The sequence below is a fragment of the Lissotriton helveticus genome, chromosome 4_1 (assembly GCF_964261635.1).
Source record: "Lissotriton helveticus chromosome 4_1, aLisHel1.1, whole genome shotgun sequence".
NCBI classification, from domain to species: domain Eukaryota; kingdom Metazoa; phylum Chordata; class Amphibia; order Caudata; family Salamandridae; genus Lissotriton; species Lissotriton helveticus.
The window spans coordinates 2,115,342,909-2,115,361,037 of NC_136063.1; positions in this window are offsets into that span (position 1 = coordinate 2,115,342,909).

The window sequence follows — 18,129 nt, forward strand, 5'->3', positions numbered from 1 at the left end:
TTTATCAGCACCCGCCTTCTACATTTGATACTTCTTATTTTGCTAATACTCTTAAATCTCTGAAACCGTTATTCTCAGGTGATGTTAATAAATTAGTGGATGATCTCAATATCTGGACCAAAAGGACTTTAAAGTCCATCCTCCCTCTCAAAATCAGACAAGCCCCATAATTTCACAGCATCCTAACGATTTGTGTATTATTTAAAGACAATTTTATGAACTGGAGCATCTTTGAACACTTACATACTGCTCCAATGCTAAGCTCAATATAAGAAAGAGTTTAGCAGATATAACGTCTTGAGTGTCAAAGTCAGGGCTACAGTATTGTCACACATGGATTACCAATACACACAGCCCCACCAGATAGGTATTTTCCATCTTTAGCGTACTCTCGATGCACTTTCTACATCACATTCTCCTTCCTCAATATTTTTCTCTACTCTCTCTGATTTTTTTCAGGGAGAGTAAGAAAGAGAGGGACGGAGGGAGAGTGAGAGAACGAGAGAGAGAGAGAGAGAGAGAAGGAAAGGGGCAGAGAGAGGGAGGGAGGGAGAGAAAGGGAGAAAGAAAGGGGCAGAGGGAGGGAGAGAGAAATAGAGAGAAGAAAGAGAGAGAAAGTGAGAGAGAGAGAGAGAGAGAGAGAGAGAGAGAGAGAAGGAAAGGGGCAGAGAGAGGGAGGGAGGGAGAGAAAGGGAGAAAGAAAGGGGCAGAGAGAGGGAGAGAGAAATAGAGAGAAGAAAGAGAGAGAGAAAGTGAGAGAGAGAGAGAGAGAGAGAGAGAGAGAGAGAGAGAGAGAGAGAGAGAGAGAGAGAGAGAGAGAAAGAGCAGCCTCGGAATGCCCAGGTGTTAGGTTGGAAGAGACAGCAGGGGCAGTACAAGAGGCGAAGAATCCACAAAATGTTGTCCACGGATAACTCACTGCAGTAAGAACAGCTAGAATCACCTAGATAAACAAAACACATTAAAATACGGAATAAAAGCTGGAATGGAATCCATTTATATATCTCATCATCAATATCAGCGCTTAAAAGTCAAACTCGTTGTGGTGTGAATCACCATATACATAAAAGGATTATATCCGTAAACACATTTGGGTGTGTTGGGCCTTTGTTACTAGCAATGGGTGTATTTCAAAGGTAAGAAATACCTTGTCCTCCACAAATAGGAAACTATCATTTAGTTAGCTAACTCTCATTTAGACACATTTGTGTTCTTACATTGACTATTGCTTTTTGGCAGTCTGAGTGGAAACGAGACATTAAATGTAAGCACTAGTGCAAAACATTCCTAAACCTTTTTTCTAGAGAGCTTTTTTTTCGATTTTTTTTGTCAAACAGTTCCTTTGTGCTGTTTGCTCCAGGGAAATGTGGGGGTGCTTCCATACTTCTGAACTTTTTCTATTAACCCATTATTCACACATTTATATCATCCATTCACTATTTTGCGTATGCTAATGAGCACATGTTCTAGTAAAAAGGAGTAGAGAATATCTGCCGTTTAGAGTTTTAATTTGATCCGAAATGTCTGTACAGCTTGGATATTTTAAACAATAGGGTATTCCCAAATGGTCCCTGGACTAGGGTATTGGGTATTATAAAGAAACAATGGTTCTGGACCAATTATTCAAGGAAGACTTAGATTAACAGAATTATCAACTTATTTGAGCTTACATTAATCAGCTCACAAACATCTGTAAATCGTGAAAAAACAAACAGATGAGCAGAAAAAACACAAAGTATTATTACAATTTATTTATTTAGTTATTTAAAGGAAGAATCATGAGAGGATCAAGAAGGTAGGAGAATGTTCTAGGGAACGTGTAAGAAAGAGTGCTCAAGTGTGTATATATAGGAGTCAAGAGAGCTCAAAGTGTGTAGAAAAGTAAAGGGCATATATTTACAAGACTGTACAAAACTGATATCGAATAAACAGTTAGATGCAACCTGGCTGGCCACATGCAAATTATTCATTTGAATTACATATTCTAAAGTTGTAAGGAGAGTTTCCTTAAGGCTGTAAACAGGGGTAATGGGGAAGGGGAAATTGGTCCAGGTGCGGTAGGGGATAGTGTCGACGTTTCGATCCGGCTTATCGGCAAACAAGGGACTTTAATATCTCAGCTATGCGGATCTTCCTCAGGACAGGGGAACAGGTGAAGTGACCCTACAGAATAAAAACAAGGAATTTATGACCGGGACCTAATAGGTTACCCAGGCGTGGTGTCTGCACATCAAATGGCGGGGGTAATGTATTAAACCCACCTCATCAATCTTGCAATGCTCAATTGGAGTCCAAAACCAGGTTACACCAATGCCTGCAGTTCACTAATAATAACAACAGTTGTTGTCAAGGGTCCATAAGGATTGTACACTAAAAGTACACAAGGACCGGCTGTAGCAACTCACCCGTAAAGTGGCAAGGGCCAACTAAGGACAAATCCCGTTATACAGTAGATATAAACCATGGCGGTGGCGCCCAGACCATCCATGGAACGTAATAGTTAGGCCCGTATGTGTGGCAAGAGTTTGCTGAATGAATCAGGCAATCCAGGGCACAGTGTAATTTATACGACTAGAAAAAAGGAAAGGAATTCTAATTAAAATGCTATCTAAGGAGCGCAAGGCGTTCCTAGGTGATGGTTGGTTGAGAAAGAAAATTATCTGGAGACGATCTCATTGACGTCCTTACTGCATCGCGGTAGCAGCCAACAGAGCAGCAATCCGCGGGAGCATTTATACTGAGAAAACGGGGGCGATGGCCTTGAAAATGGGCGGTGTCAACCACACCTAGAAGAAAGGGTCGAAAGACTCAATAATCTCACCGTTTCTACAGCATTACAGATGGCCTCAAAGTGCTACGTCACAGTTCTAATATTTGTAGATACATACAATTGCTCAATGTGTATTAAAACTGCCAATGTACAATTAAACAAAAAGCCTGCTCCTCTTTCTTTAGCATCTCAAGGTGCGATGTCACCATTCTAATATTTAATATAGACTCAATCGTTCAATGAGTATTTAAAACTGACAGTGTACAATTAAACAAAAGGTGCAGTCTCACAATTCAGATTTTGGTATCAGTGTGTATAGACAATTAGCAACCAGTGCTGAAGCTTGGATATATTCACAGATGAAGTACCAACCTAGTGGTACGCAAATATTCACATATGACATCACAATTGCACTTCACATTGAACAATAATACAGACATTTAAAAAAGAAAAGAAACAGTAAATGATCACATCTAAAGGCATAGGATGCCGATTTTCAGTAAGAGCAAACAGGATTGGGTTAAAAAACAACATTTACATATGTGTTATACAGGAGATTCCCATGAAATTATGCATTCAGGACCTATTGTCAACAAACATTGCTGAGTGTGGACAACTGTCTGGTGATCTCCTCGCATTCATTTAATCCTCTCGCTACAGTATCAAAGCGATGTATCCATCTACACTTGCGTAGGCTCAAAACTCTACCAAAATCCTCTCCCCGGGGTTTCAGTGTACATTCTCTATTACACACCAACGAAGGCTCTCCGGTGTGTGTCCAAATGATGTAAAATGTTGCACAAGGCGTGCTCCCTGTACCTGGCACCGGATACGACTGCAGTGTTGCAGGATACAGGACTTTACTATTTGTATAGTTTGTCCTATATATACAAACGAACATGGACAGAAAATGGCATAGATATGGATGGTCTGTTTCATGTCACCAATAGTTAACTCCTAATTATTTCAGTAAGCACTGCTGCTTCATATCCCTAGCTGTCAGACTTTGGCTGATTAATAGTTTATGTATAAGGGCATCAGCACATATGCTTCTGGTTCTTGCACCAAAATACTTTTGTGTCTTATATAGTTCCTGTCTCTTTGGTGGCTTATTGAATTTGACTATATTTCATAGACTTGTAAATCACAACCAAATAAAATGTTGATCATTTTTGTTGGCCTTTTATTTTTTTATCTGCTTGTAGTCTTTTCTGGTGATGTTGATGGGAGAAAGTATTTTTGCTGTCATTCTCTGAGCATGGACAGTAGCAGTGTGCTCAATTAACAGTGCCCAGAAAAGGGTGAGACATGCTGAAAATTGATCCGTGACAACACAAGTGTATGATTTTCTCTAGTTCCTATAAGATATAGGAAACCTGACAGGCAAAAGGGCACATTCTGTGAAGCCTTTACATGGAGATCATCTGCTCAGTTCATTCATATGCTTCATTTGAAAGTGAGCTCATAGGGAGGTCTCCAAGGATGCAATCTAGTTCATGCCGCTGCAGATGTTTTTGCTGCCTGTAAAGGCACAAGTAGAAGGAGGTGAATGATTCCACCACCTCATGTCGGCTGACGACGAGGACCCACCTGTGGATTGAATCTCACATCCGTGAGCAGAGGGACCCAACGATGAAGGACGCTACCTGCATTCTCTTCACGCTCCTATATATGGCTATGGGATAGAAATCGTTGGATTTAGTCTCTTTGTTCAGGTGCTGTGTTAAAGAGACCTATTATATGTGTTTTGTGGGCTCCAGCCCACCCATAGGCTTTCCATTTGCTGGCTCACTCGTAGCTCTATTATTCATTTCTCCCCATTTGCTCATGGCATGCATGCATCATTCCTCTTCCCATCTTTAGCCCTCCCCAAGAGCAGCAACCAATTACTGCTAAACATACAGAGAGGTCATTTCAAGGCATTGTTTCTGGACTATTTTTTTATTATTACTTTAAGAGCGCTTTTCACCAGCGCTACTGTTTTTACTAGCAGCGCTCCTTGTTTCCTGCTCATGCTGCCTTGTTATTTCTTTATTTCTCTTTGCCTCTCACTATCCCTCTATGTTGCTCTCTAACTCCCAGTTTTTCACTGTGTGTTGTTGCATCCTCTGTCTATGTCTATAGCTAGTTTTTTTTGCAGTTCGTTTATAGCTCTAACTCAACCCGAAGGGATTGAAGCATTTTACATGAGCACCAGTTACATTACACAAGTATGCATTCCTTTCTTGGTAGCCCCGGGAAGATTACGTGATTTACCCAGAAGCACAGACTCTTGTTAATAAACTATGCCAATATTGTTCAACTTTATCACAATCCTTTGTATGCATTTTTCCATGGCTAGCAAAGTCTACCTGAGATATTCGATCGCCTTCTCACACATTAACCCCTTCGACGCTGATGACGAGCTGGGCTCGTCATGAGGTAGCCTCCTCGCACGCTCATGACGAGCCCAGCTCGTCATGAAACATGGGAATCAACAAATCTCAGCACAGGAGGGGAATACCATCAGCATTGATGGTGTTAACAACCGAGCATCAAGTTGGTAGGCGGGACGTCTCATTGCTCCCTGCTGGTAGCTCCCAAGGCCTCCAGCTTTCGAGCTGTCAAGGCTAGCTGCAGTCTTTTCCGACTGCACGCCCATGATCCTCTGCTGCCAGATTTGATTTCATTGGACGCCTGAGGTTGTCGGATGGAAGAGAGTTACTTTACAAGGAAACGGAAAAAAAGTTAACCACCTCACTGCTATTTTAGAAACAACTTCCTTTGCATGCGGCAAAGCAGATATATCCCTTGGGGGGTTGAGAAGGTAAGTGTTACACCTGCAACCAATGGCAATATGTGGATGTTGTGAATTTCATGGGACACCCAGATGCCCCAATTGTTAGGACTCTAGATGGCGCACATGTGCTTTCCCGAAGAGACCTGTTGTATGTACTTTGTGGGTTTCAGCCCGTCTTCAAGATTGCCATTTGCTTCGCCTGCAGTTGATGCTGTACAGAGAAGTGCTTCGTTCCTCCTCCCACTGACCCCACTGCAGGACGCTGTTCATTGGAGTGTTATATCGCTCTGCTATGATATATGATTATTACCTTACTTTTTATCCCTTAGTACCGAATTTGTGCTGGTCAGTATCTTTAGTGGTCAATCATATCATCCTTTCAGATGAATGGAAAATCCTTCCAGTCACAGATGGCTGCTCCGTTCAGTAATAACTGTTTGCACTTTTGTCAGCTCCCTGCCACATCGAAGCTTGCGCCTCAAACCCTACAGGCTACTACAGGAAATAATCTAAAAGACATTCACATTGACAATTAAGCTAGCTCGGGCACTGCGAGACCTATTACCTTTGCCAATGCTTGTTTTTGTTATGACGGGCTATTTAGCCCATTGGCTGGTCACTATATACTCTCCTGAATTCCTTCCTTAGACTGAAGTGGCTCCACAACACTAGCATTTTCTTGGAAATAGGTTTCAGGTTCTTCAAGGATATCTGAAGCAAAGCCTCACATTTTAACCACCATGTATTCAGCCTCCAGATGCAGCAATACAGGATAGTTTGATATCCAGAGGATAGAATTACTGAGGAATGGTCAGAGTTACCCTTGGTGAGAATGCCTACTTCAAAGATCCATTAGGGGGTCTGCTGTGGGAATGAAAATAGAACCTAGTCTTAAGAAAGAGTTATCTGTCCCCAGGAAAAAAAGGTATGTCAATCAATCAATCACATCAGCTTTATTCGGCTGACACACAGCCATAAAGGTACAAAATAAAAACAAGGAAACAATGGTAAATCAGAGACCCAACATAAAAATACTCATACATATGCAGTTATAATGAATCATAACAGCCTACTTTTAGCAACTGTAAAAAGACCTACTTAATGTGCTATGTGCTTTAGGACGCTTAAACAGTACATTAATCTGATTTTCACTCTTACTGATTAAAAAGCCCGCCTTACAAATTAAAAGTAAACAGCAGCTTAATCAAAGTACATTGAGTGTCTAGAGCGTACAGCAGCCCTTAAGAATAAACTTACTTAAAAACATGTTTCATCATCACGCAGTTGTTTCAGGAAAAGAAATAACTGAGTACAGTGCGTCAAATGTCGGACTTAATAAAAGACATTTAGAACTTTTTAGAATATTTCTGATAAAAACCACAGAAGAAAGTAAAATGGAGCACTGACTGTTTAAAAATATTATTACATGTGCAAGTAGACGATTCAAAATTGTGTTGAAACCTAAAGGAAGGCAAAGTAGGTTTTTTATTGTGTCTGCCATGAAGCGGAATAGTAAAGAGCATTCTCATCTTCCTCTCCCAGTACACAAATAATTTCTAAGGGTATTGTCGTGGTTCACTGAGAGATAAATTGAAATAGAGGTTTTTAATATTTCCGCACTTGACCTTTTCTCCCAGGCGAGAGTTAGCAATGAAGATCGAACTTGCTTCCTATCCAGCACAGCACAAGTGTCAACATTAGTAAATGCTTGAGGGAGATCAATGGCAGCAAAAGATTTTTGTACAAATGCTAAACACAGAATATCAAGACCTTTATCACAGGCTAAACAATACTTTTATTGTGGCTCTTGTTAGAAACGCCTCATAATTTTTCCAAATCGGAAGCCATAGCAAGCGAGGGCAAATTTGGACTAGGTCCCATAGATAGCTTTGTCCCAACTCGCAATGGCAAATAAGGTAAGATAAGGAAAGAGGAGCAGATAAGAGCTTTCGAAAGAAGCGGGTTTCTTCTGTTGGGATAGCTGATGAATACTTGATTCCCCAAACTCCTGACAAATAAGTGGCAACTGGTCCACATTGCATAAAATAGATTTTCACATTTCGCTCGCCTCCCTGGAGAGGATGGTAAACTCAGATGTGAACCAATCGCCCTAGAAAGCTTGGATCTCTGTTTAATTATATTAGGTGTCCATGAGCCATTGGAGCTGACCCCCGATAAGAAATATGTATTGATGTTAACTAAGCGGTTTGGTTCAACCAAAATACTTGAGAGTGGTTTACTCCTCGGACCACAAGCCATGACAATCTAGAGAAGTTGGTCAATAAATTCGTAGTTCCCATAAATTCCAGAAATGATTTGGCCAATAATCTCAGGGCTCTTGCACTGCATGCCAGTAAGGCTGCATCATCTGCATACAACAAAACGGGCCATGAAGTTCCAGGGACCATAGGGATGCATGATGTTAAGTGAGAGCTAAGTTTGTTGATATAATAAAAGATGAACAGCAAAGGAGCAAGTATGCACCCCTGTCGTTCCCCACGCCCGATTGGGATCTCTCTTGTTAGCTCTCCACTTTGACCAAACCTCACTCTGGCCTTTGTGTTCGTGTGCTATGATGCCAACTAGTGGTTCCTCCCTCCCCATTTCTAGCACTATTACCATAGTCTTGACCGATTTATGAAGTCAAATGCCATAGTTAGGTCCATGAATGCTAAGTACAAAGGGGAGCGCTTCGCTACAATGTAGTTACCCAATATTAAACAAAGGTTCGGGCACTGCTCCTGTGTTCTGATATGTTTACCAAAACCATACTGACATGGGTTCAAAATCTTATTATCATCCACCCACTCAATGATCTTGTTATATAAGACTCTCCCAAAGACTGTAGCTGGAATATCCATGATAGAGATTGGATGATAGCAGCTGGGTGAAGATCGGTTGCTCTTTTTAAAAATTGGTATAATTGTGGATGTTGTCCATGAGTCGGGTAAAGATACACAATTCATATTAGTTTGAATATTGGTCAACAGAGGCCCCCATAGACTATCATTACATTTTATCAGGTCGATAGGTAAGCCATCCAGGTCAGGTGCCTATCCCGCTGCACTTTGCTGTATTGCAATAGCCACTTCATGAAGGGACACGGCTTGACTCGACGCGCTTGCTTACATACGTGGTTAAATTCCCCACTGAATAAATTGTGGAAAAGAGTTGCTCCCATGCCTAGCTAGCAAATGGCGCCCCTGTTGGTTAGCAAACTTCAGGGTTGAGACAGTAGTCCTAGATAAGTGCACTAGGCTGTCCCCCCGCCAAGTAATCACCTCCACCTTCCTTTATTTTTGCTGATTTATATCTTTTGCACATCCTTATTACCTCAATGGAAACCCTGGGTTGAGAAATTAAAGCTTTCCAAGGGCTCGGTTGGCAGTCGAGCACTCACGATCAAACCATCTTGGGGTATGATGATCATCAATTGGGGTTTTATCGGCTTTGAAAGATGGATTTAAAAATTTGAGCAAAGAGCAATAAATGAGCTTACTATGTTCCCATTCCCACTGCATTCATCATCGGATAGACAGCCCAAGATTAAAGCTTAACTCCTCTGAATCATTTCAACTAACGTTTGTGTAGGGTTCAGAAGTTTCCAGCATACTTTTAAGTTGTCTGTCGGTACCTGCAGTTTACTAAGTTCTGGGTGACTTTTCGGGTACTCCCTTGGTGCAATAAGCAAGTCAATTACTATTGGGTTTCGATTCCCAAATTCTGTTTGGACAATTGCCCCCGACACCAACCGATCGGATGAACTATTAGAAAAAAAAATTAAATCAATGATGGAGAAACAATTCCTGCCCCTAAACGTTGGCACACCTGCTTCGCCGACTCCCGCCACTTCAAGAGCATTATGCAGATCCAGTCAGTGATGCTAGGAAGGCCTCCACTTCTTTTCCCCTCTGGTTGGGCTCCCCCAGAGAACAACATATGATTACCTCACACAGAGCATTCCAATTTAGCATTAAAGTTTCCGTGCTAAACACAAGTAAACTGAGTGTTCCTCACCTGTTACTGATGCCATAAGGGACTCTATAAAGTTGAACAGTTCAAGAAACCTGCGGTTAGGATTTTTTGAAACTTCATTGTTATAAAAATTAGTGAACTACAACATAGGGTTCCTTTTAAAAAGCACAGCTTAAAAGTTACGTCCTACTGTATTTATCACTTCAGCATTACCTCCTAAGGAGAGGTTTATCCATGTGATTAACTCCCCTGAAGCGCTCCCCTAACTATACGTCTTAGAATTGCATGCTTCATATGTGGGCTAGTCCAAGGGTGATTGTGAGGTCTCTGCAGAACTGTGGATCTGGGGGAGTATCTATCCATGTACCCACCTCATCACTCCATTAAAGTCCACTGCCATCAATAGGGTGTCTGATGGGTCTTCAAGTGATACATTACAAAGGGCCAGGAGGTGGTGCATATACATTTAAGTATGGGATATGGTGGAAATTAAGGGTCCCTTTATGCTTGAAGTGGGGAGTTCCTACTTAACAGGGCGCAACATATCTGGAGTTCAGCACAGACGACATTAGTGGTCTTATAGCACCCCAGGAAGGGAACGTGCACCAGAAAAGCGGGTCTCCATGAGACGTAATTGGCTTGGGTAAGTGGTGTTTGGTAGATTTTAGAACACTTACCTTCTGATTTTGTCATTTGGAAAATGAAAGTTGCACAACAACATAAGGAAATAAAATGTTTCGCCCATGCTGGGTTTAGGTGCCATCTGATTGGGAAGCATGTCAATAATGTAAGTTGTTATTGGGCCCCTATTGGAATATGGCAACCCAAGGAGAATGTGTGTGTAATGCAAGGGAACCTTGAAAATAGCAGAAGCAGCCTGAGCAAGGAAGAACCCATAACCTCTCCCATCCTATGTAATTTGGAGCTTCGCAGGGCAAATTAGCATAGATGTCAGTTTCACAGCACTCGGTTTTTGCTTGCAGGATCACAAGACTTCTCAGCAGCAGCACTTGATGAGTGCAGTCAGAGAAGACCATAATGTGAACGGATTTATATCAGACGTTCTCCATGCTCAGTATTACCCTGATAATTAGTCTCTGTCTCCACACCCATTAATCCATCCATGATCTTGCACATTTAATCATTCATCCCTTAATTAGCCATGAGCCACTTGCTCACTCATCCACCTGTGCACTAACTCATCCATCCAATTGTTTGCTTGTTATTGCATTCACAAGTAACAGCCAAACGACACACACAAACTTGCTAATTAATCAAGAAGCACTATCAAATAGAAAATACCCAGACATATTGGCTTTGCCAATTCTTGACTGTTTATTGATTTCAATATTTGTGTCTAGTGGCACGTGTGTTCTTACAAATGAGGTGCGAATAAATTAGGTCCTGCTTCCTTATGTCTTAGCGTTTATTTATTTTGAAAGATCTGTCAATATAATGTTAAAGACATTCCAGGAAACCTAGCTATAAATGGTAACGGGCATTGAGCGATAAGAACACATAGAGGAAGGAAGTCCGACTCATGTACATCTCTCCAATCACTAGAGTGACACTCGCGATATGTTACTCTATAGCGTGTTGCAGGTGGGGGATCTTACCTGACTCTCCTCCCCGCTTACACCTATCATTAACAACTCAGGCTTCACACTCAGCCTAACAATCCTTGACTTACAAATTTAAGGTCAAATGATTGTTTGAGGTGGCACTTAAGTTGATTGAACAAAAATACAGCAGCCCCAAGACCTTCAAATCCGTCACTAGATCATGTAGAGTTGTGCCAAGTGAGGCACTACTAGGATATTCACACCTGTCAAAAAGTTCCTCCAGCATAACACATTTCCCAAACAGTTGGTCTCCATACTCTATAGCATCCTCAACACCCCATCACCCAGAAACAAACATACATTCCAATTACAATGCGAGAAAGATCCCAAACAGTCACAAGTTTACAAGTTTATTTTTTATTTGCTTTGGTACTCCACTGAGGACCACAAATATTATACAGATAAGATTCAGTTACTACAACATTTAAAACTTCTCATATTAGTACAAAGCTAAAAAAGGCTTTAAAAATTTATCAAATCTATAACATACTAGTTAATTCGGGGGAGATTTGCATACGATAATCAGTTCCTTTACGGTGGTAATACGGCATCTGACATATATGGGGTACAGATGTTTTTTCCTTGCCGCTACTACTTTTGGATTGGGGCATGTAAACAGTAGATGCTCTAAGTCTTGCTCCCCGCCATTACATAGGCTGCATACTGTGGTTTCGTTTGGATGCCATTTCGCTGTTATAGTTTGGACAGGTAAAATGCCCAGCCGGAGCAGGATGATTGATCTCCTAGCGCCATGCGTAAGATTAAAATCTATATATTTCTGCGTTTTCTTGAGTACCACTGTTTCCGTAATATTTTTGTATAAAGTTAATTTGGCGCAATGCGAGGAGTCAAGTTCAAAGCTAAGTCTTGGGGTATAGCATTTCAGAAAAAGTTTCAATTGAGATGGTGTCCAAGTTAGTAGCAGATTGACATTAATATCCGCCAGTTTAAAAGCAATAGACATGTTTTTGAAGAATATATGTTTGGATGAGTCACAGTCAAAGGTCTCTGCTTTGAGCAGGGAGCGAAGGGTCCCATCCTTCGCATGTAGCAAGTTGTATGCCCACCTAATCACGTTGGCGATACCTTTAGAGTAAGAGCTCGTGAGTGAAAGTTCAAGGCGGAGAGCTTGTACTGGGATAGATTGCGATACCTTTAACATTCACCTTAGTATTTTTCCTTCTTTTAGGTCCAGGAATGACCACTGTTTGATTGGAATATATTCCAAGGCATATGATAGAACTGAAGGTATCTTCACACTGTAGACTTTTAGCAGGGAGGAGAAGTGTCTATTTCCAGAGGCCACGTATAACCTTTGCAGAGCTCCTGCATGTACCTCGGATTTCCTGGACAAGTTTAGAAGCTGTTGATTGTTTTTTAGAGACTTAGTAAAAATCCTGCCCTGGTAGGTATACTACTCAACCTCTTCGACTTTTTCGTCTCCCAGTCTCCAACAGTATTTGCTACTTTTTTTCCTCCCTGAAAAAGAGACTATTTTTGTTTTGGTTAAATTAGGAATTACATTTTTTTCCTGGGTATACTTATACAGGGCATCCAGATCGCTTTGCAGACCAAAGGGGGTTAGGTCCAGTACTATAATATCATCTGCATATAATAGGGCATGTATATTTTGAGCTGCTACCTTTGGTGGGAAGCTTCGCACTTGTTGTAGATGCTGCGGGAGATCACTGAGATATAATGAAAGCAACAAGGGGGCAAGGAGACATCCATGCTTGAGTCCATTTGGCGTCGGGATCGGGTTGGTCAGGCCCTTTTCCCTCCCCATTTGAACTTGACACCAAGTGTCTGTGTACAGGGCAATTATAATTCGTAGTAGCTGTTCTGGGATTCCTAATTTCCTCAATTTATTCCAAGCAACGCTCTGTCCACTCGGTCAAACGCTGTTGTAAAGTCAATAAATGCTGCATACACAGGCTGGAATTTAACTACCACATATTTGTCAAGGATAGTTTGTAGCATCGCAATATTGTCTATGACTGAGTGCTTTGGCCTGAAGCCTGCTTGGTAGAGCGGAATCAGTCCCAGTGATAATGCCCACTTTTTAAGTTGGTCCAGGACCTCGGCAGCAAAGATCTTTCCCGTGGCGTCCAATAGCGCTATTTTTCTATAATTGCCAGGTTGGTGTCTCGGTCCCTTTTTGTGTATTGGAACTACGATGCTCCCCTTCCAAGATTTTGGCATTTCCCCTGTCTTTAGAATAAAATTAAAGAGGGGAGAAAGCACCGTACTCCATCCCTTAGGGTCAGCCTGAAGGACCATGATTGGAATTTGATCTGGGCCGGTGGCTCCTGTTGATCTTGCCTTCCTTATATGCATTTCCGTAGAGAAGGGGGAAGCAGTTCCAATGGGCGAGAGGTTTCCTTCGCAATTACTTGTGGGGTTACTAGACATTTCATAGGTTGTATTTAATTTATACAGATTGGTTATATATAACTCCCATTCTTTAGGGGGGACTGGGATAGCTTGCAGGGCCTTTTTTGTGCCTGTCTCTTTTGCAATTAAGGACCAGTAAAAGCGTTGGTTGTACTGCTTTGCTGCTATCCGCAGGTCAACCCAGTTTTTATTTTCTGCTGTACTTTTTATTCGTTGTTTCTCCCTCTTGAGTTGATTCTTCAATTTGTTGATTTCTGCCTGTCTTGACATTGAGAGTTCCAGGAATTGTGCTCTTATCAGTTTGTTTAGCATTTTTGCGGTTGTGGATGACTTAATGGTTTTATTTCCGTGCTTTGCTGGTACTGTTTGTTGCAATTTGTATTGAAGCATTTGTTTTAGTATCTCAAGAATTAACTCAAAGTTTGTTATTGGATTGGGGGAGTGCTTTATCAGAAGAAGTTGATTAGTGTTTATTAAGGTGGTTATTTTATTGAGCGTAGATGAATTCCAATAGATCCGCCTTTGATTTGTCTTTACCATAACTGTACTGTGCTTAAACATGATATGGCTAGTTGGACATGTGATTGTTTTCCATTGCGTAAGTAATGACAGAATAGCATGGTCGCTTCCCTGGACAGAGTGAATTCGAAGATGTGTGGCAGACCCAAATATATCCAAGCTGCAGATCATATAGTCCAGAATTGATAAAGTATTAGTTTCCCGTCTCGTGTAAGATGCAGGAATGTCACCTTCCACGTTCCCGTTTAGAATAGTTCCGTTTAATAGTGGGAGTGATGCTAATAATATTTTCCCCCTTTTATCGACCTTGTTTCTACTCGGGAACAACGGGACTGAAATTTCCAGAGCTTGTTCTTTGTACCAGTTTGCCCATTTTGATATTTCACTATTTGATAGTTTTCCATTAAGGTCGCCCATGATCATATATGGCAAATAGGCTAGGGCTTCTATTATTTGCTGGATACCGTCAGGATTTCCACCAATAGCCCATCATTTTTTTGTCCAATAATATAATATATACGTTAAAAAGTAAAACGTTTTTTTGCTGATTTATGGGGTCTGTCCCCGGCCTGATCTTAATACATTGAAAATGTTTAGATTTTGTAGTGATGATTTCTTGGGCCCAATTATACTCTTCGCTTAGTAGGATAGCTATCCCTCTGTAACGGGGTGTACCGGAGGACTCCGGGTAGAGACTCCTATCAGCCGCCTCCAAGTCCCAGAACCCCTCGGGACGGTCCGAACGGAGGAGAACAGGCTGACATCGAACTTTTACCACCTACCTCTCTCTCTCTTCCCACACCACAGGACGTGGACTCGAGTATAGCTGAAGCGACGGAAAGGGACTAGCCCTTTAATTCATGGACCGAGAACGAATGGGAGGAGCCGGCCAGCGACGCTTTCCCGTCAAAGGGAGGAACCACGGATACGCAGGTGTGCTTGATCACCCGGAGGCTGGAGGAGAGGAGCGGTTGGAGTGCGGAGAGAGAGGAGACGTATACAGAGCACGGAGGAGACGAAGTCGGAAGGAGAGGAACATCGGAGGGAGGATCGTTGGGTAGACAGGGAGACGGCGAGCGGCGTGAAACATCCAAGGCCGGAGGTGACACGGAGAAGAGGCATCAGAACGAGGCAGCGTCGGAAACCTAAGTCCCGGTACCCTTTTCCCTGTGCACTTTCCCCACTCCCTCACAAATAGGGCACTTGTAGAAATCGAGCACCGGTGACTTCCCCTCACTCCCTTCCCCTGCAGTGCGTGACTGAACGGAAGTCTCACACAGCCCTTTTCTTTCTGTTTCCCTCATTGGGGATCCTGAGCCCAGCCGCAACGGACTCCGAAGAGGAAGAGCCTCCCCATAGAAGTCCGGAAGGGTTTCGCAAGGAGAAGGACCGCCCAAGGAGAAGAAGCCGAAGCAGATCCCCTCAGAGGCGTGCTCCATTCAGAAAGAGTTGTACTGACCATTTACTCGCATCAATAAAGCCTCAGTTAACTCAAGCCCGGTTGTTGCCCATCCATGTTGCGTCCCTGCCCGCTACAAGCGTAACAGTGGTGGAGAATGCGGGCAACTTGACACTCGATACAGAGATGGAAACTATCATTCAGCAGTTGGTAAAAGGCCAAGAGAAGCTCGAGTGGGTCGCCGAACAACAATTGACCTCGGCCCAGGCAGACCGCGAAATCCTAAAGAAAGCCCTAGCCACCCGGGAGGAACAGTCCACCCCATGGGTAGATCCCGGACCCCTAGGCGGAGGACGTGAAGACCGCCCGATACCACACGGCTCCTCCGCAGTGTCCCTACAAAAGTACCATCAGGGGGATGATCCCGATTCCTTCATGCTCAATTTCGAGAGAGCCGCTAGGGCCTGTGGGTGGCCCATGAGCAAGTGGCCGTTCTTTTTGGCTCCGCTCCTGTCAGGGGAAGCCCAGGCCGCATATCAGGTGGCCAACCCCAACGGGGATACCCCTTATCCCGAGGTCAAGAAAATTATCCTGGACCATCTAGGCTTAGACACGGAAGTCTATAGAATCAGGTTCCGCAAAGAAAGAGGAGCCCCGGGAGAGAACCCCAAGACATTGTTTGTGAGACTTAAGATGGCAGCCGACAAGTGGTTGACCCCCTCTACGAGCAGTAAGGCTGACATAATGGACAAAATATATCTCGAACAATACCTTGAGGCCCTCCCTTACGCTACTCAACGGTGGCTTAGACAGCACCATAATCTGACTATCACCGAAGCCGTCGACATGGCTACCACCTTTTCCAGGGCACAACCACGGTCGGCAGGATGGGAGCCGGACCGACCTCACAAACCTCCTGTAAAGACAGAGAGACGGCCTCCCCGTCCGGTCGATCCCCCGAAACTCAAGTCTTGGAAACCAGAGAACCCCAGCACCTCGGGTCCCCAATGTTTTGATTGCGGCAACTGGGGGCACATAGCTCGATTCTGCCCTAACAAGAGACCCGCTGAGGAGCCGATGGAGGTGGGATATCTACCACGTGCCGTCCTATTTCCGCCGAAATGGGGAGCACATACAGAGTAAGTGTACAGGTGAACGGGTCCTCCATACATGCCCTGTTGGATTCAGGCTGTAGGCAGTCTGTTATCCAAACCAAACACGTAGCCATGTCACAATACATCCCAAGGAAGTATGTCAAAATACGCTGTGTACACGGGGATGTAAAGGAATATCCGATAGCGCAGGTTCCCATATCACCACTGAAAGGCCCAAAGCAAATCCTGAGGGTGGGGGTCCTGTCCTCCCTACCAGAGGATCTCATTATAGGGACCGATAATCCCCGTTTCCTTCATTGGTTTCGACAGAGCATAGGACAGGAGGTCACCGGTTCCCAGTTCCCCAAAGCCGCCCTTCTGTCTCCCGACCCATGGGTGATGGACCGGAGTTTTAAGTTTGCGCAGAGCAATGACCCCTCATTATTCAACGCATGGGAACAGGCTCACCAGGAACAAAACCTGCCCCAAGACCGATATCCCCGCTTCATCATACACAACGAGCTGCTGTACCGACAGGGGAAGGAAGATGAGACGGAACAACTACTGATTCCCCTCTCCTTTAGAGAGCAGGTGTTATTCCCACAGCACCTGATAGCCGGGCACACAGGGGCCGAGAAGACAACCCGAAATATCCTAAAGTATTTCTATTGGCCAGGGATTTACCGAGATGCCAGCAAATATTGTCAGGAGTGTAGCATATGCCAGACGATGAACATGACCAGACCTCCCGCAGTGCCCCTACAGCCTCTTCCTATCATCGGAAAACCTTTCGAACGAGTCTGCATGGACCTCATAGGACCCCTCCCCAAGACCCGTAAAGGGTTTCAATACGTCCTCGTTTTAGTGGATTACGCCACGAGGTTCCCGGAGGCATTCCCCCTAAAAGCCACGACCACCAAACAAGTTGCCGACAAAATGATAGAGTTATTCAGCCGAGTGGGGTTCCCCAGAGAGATCTTAACGGACCAGGGAACCTCCTTTGTGTCCCGCTTGATGAAAAGTGTGCAAATGTCTGGATATCCATCAAATCCGAACCTCCGTGTACCATCCCCAGACGGACGGGTTAGTGGAACAATACAATCGCACTATAAAGACCACCTTGAGGAAGATGATGGAGGTCAACGGGACCGAGTGGGACCAAGTACTACCTCTGGCCCTATATGTGATCAGGGGACAGCGACAAAGCAGCCTGGGCGTATCATCCTTCGAGCTGTTGTATGGAAGACAGCCCAGATCCCTGATGGAAATGACAAAGGAAGCCTGGGAGAACGAGATTCCTGAAGAAACCTCTTCTACCCTAGACTATGCCCACAGTCTTAAGTCCAGACTGGGGAAACTGAGAGACTTGGCATATACCAACATGGAAGACAGTCAAAAAAGACAGAAAACAGCATATGACCGAGGGAAAAAGTGGAGACAACTGAAGGAAGGCGAATGGGCTTTGGTTCTCCTACCCTCCTCCACCCAGAAGTTTCGGGCCACTTGGGTAGGACCATATAAAGTAGTGGGTACGATAGGCAAAACCACCTATACCCTACAAACCGGACGACAGAAGA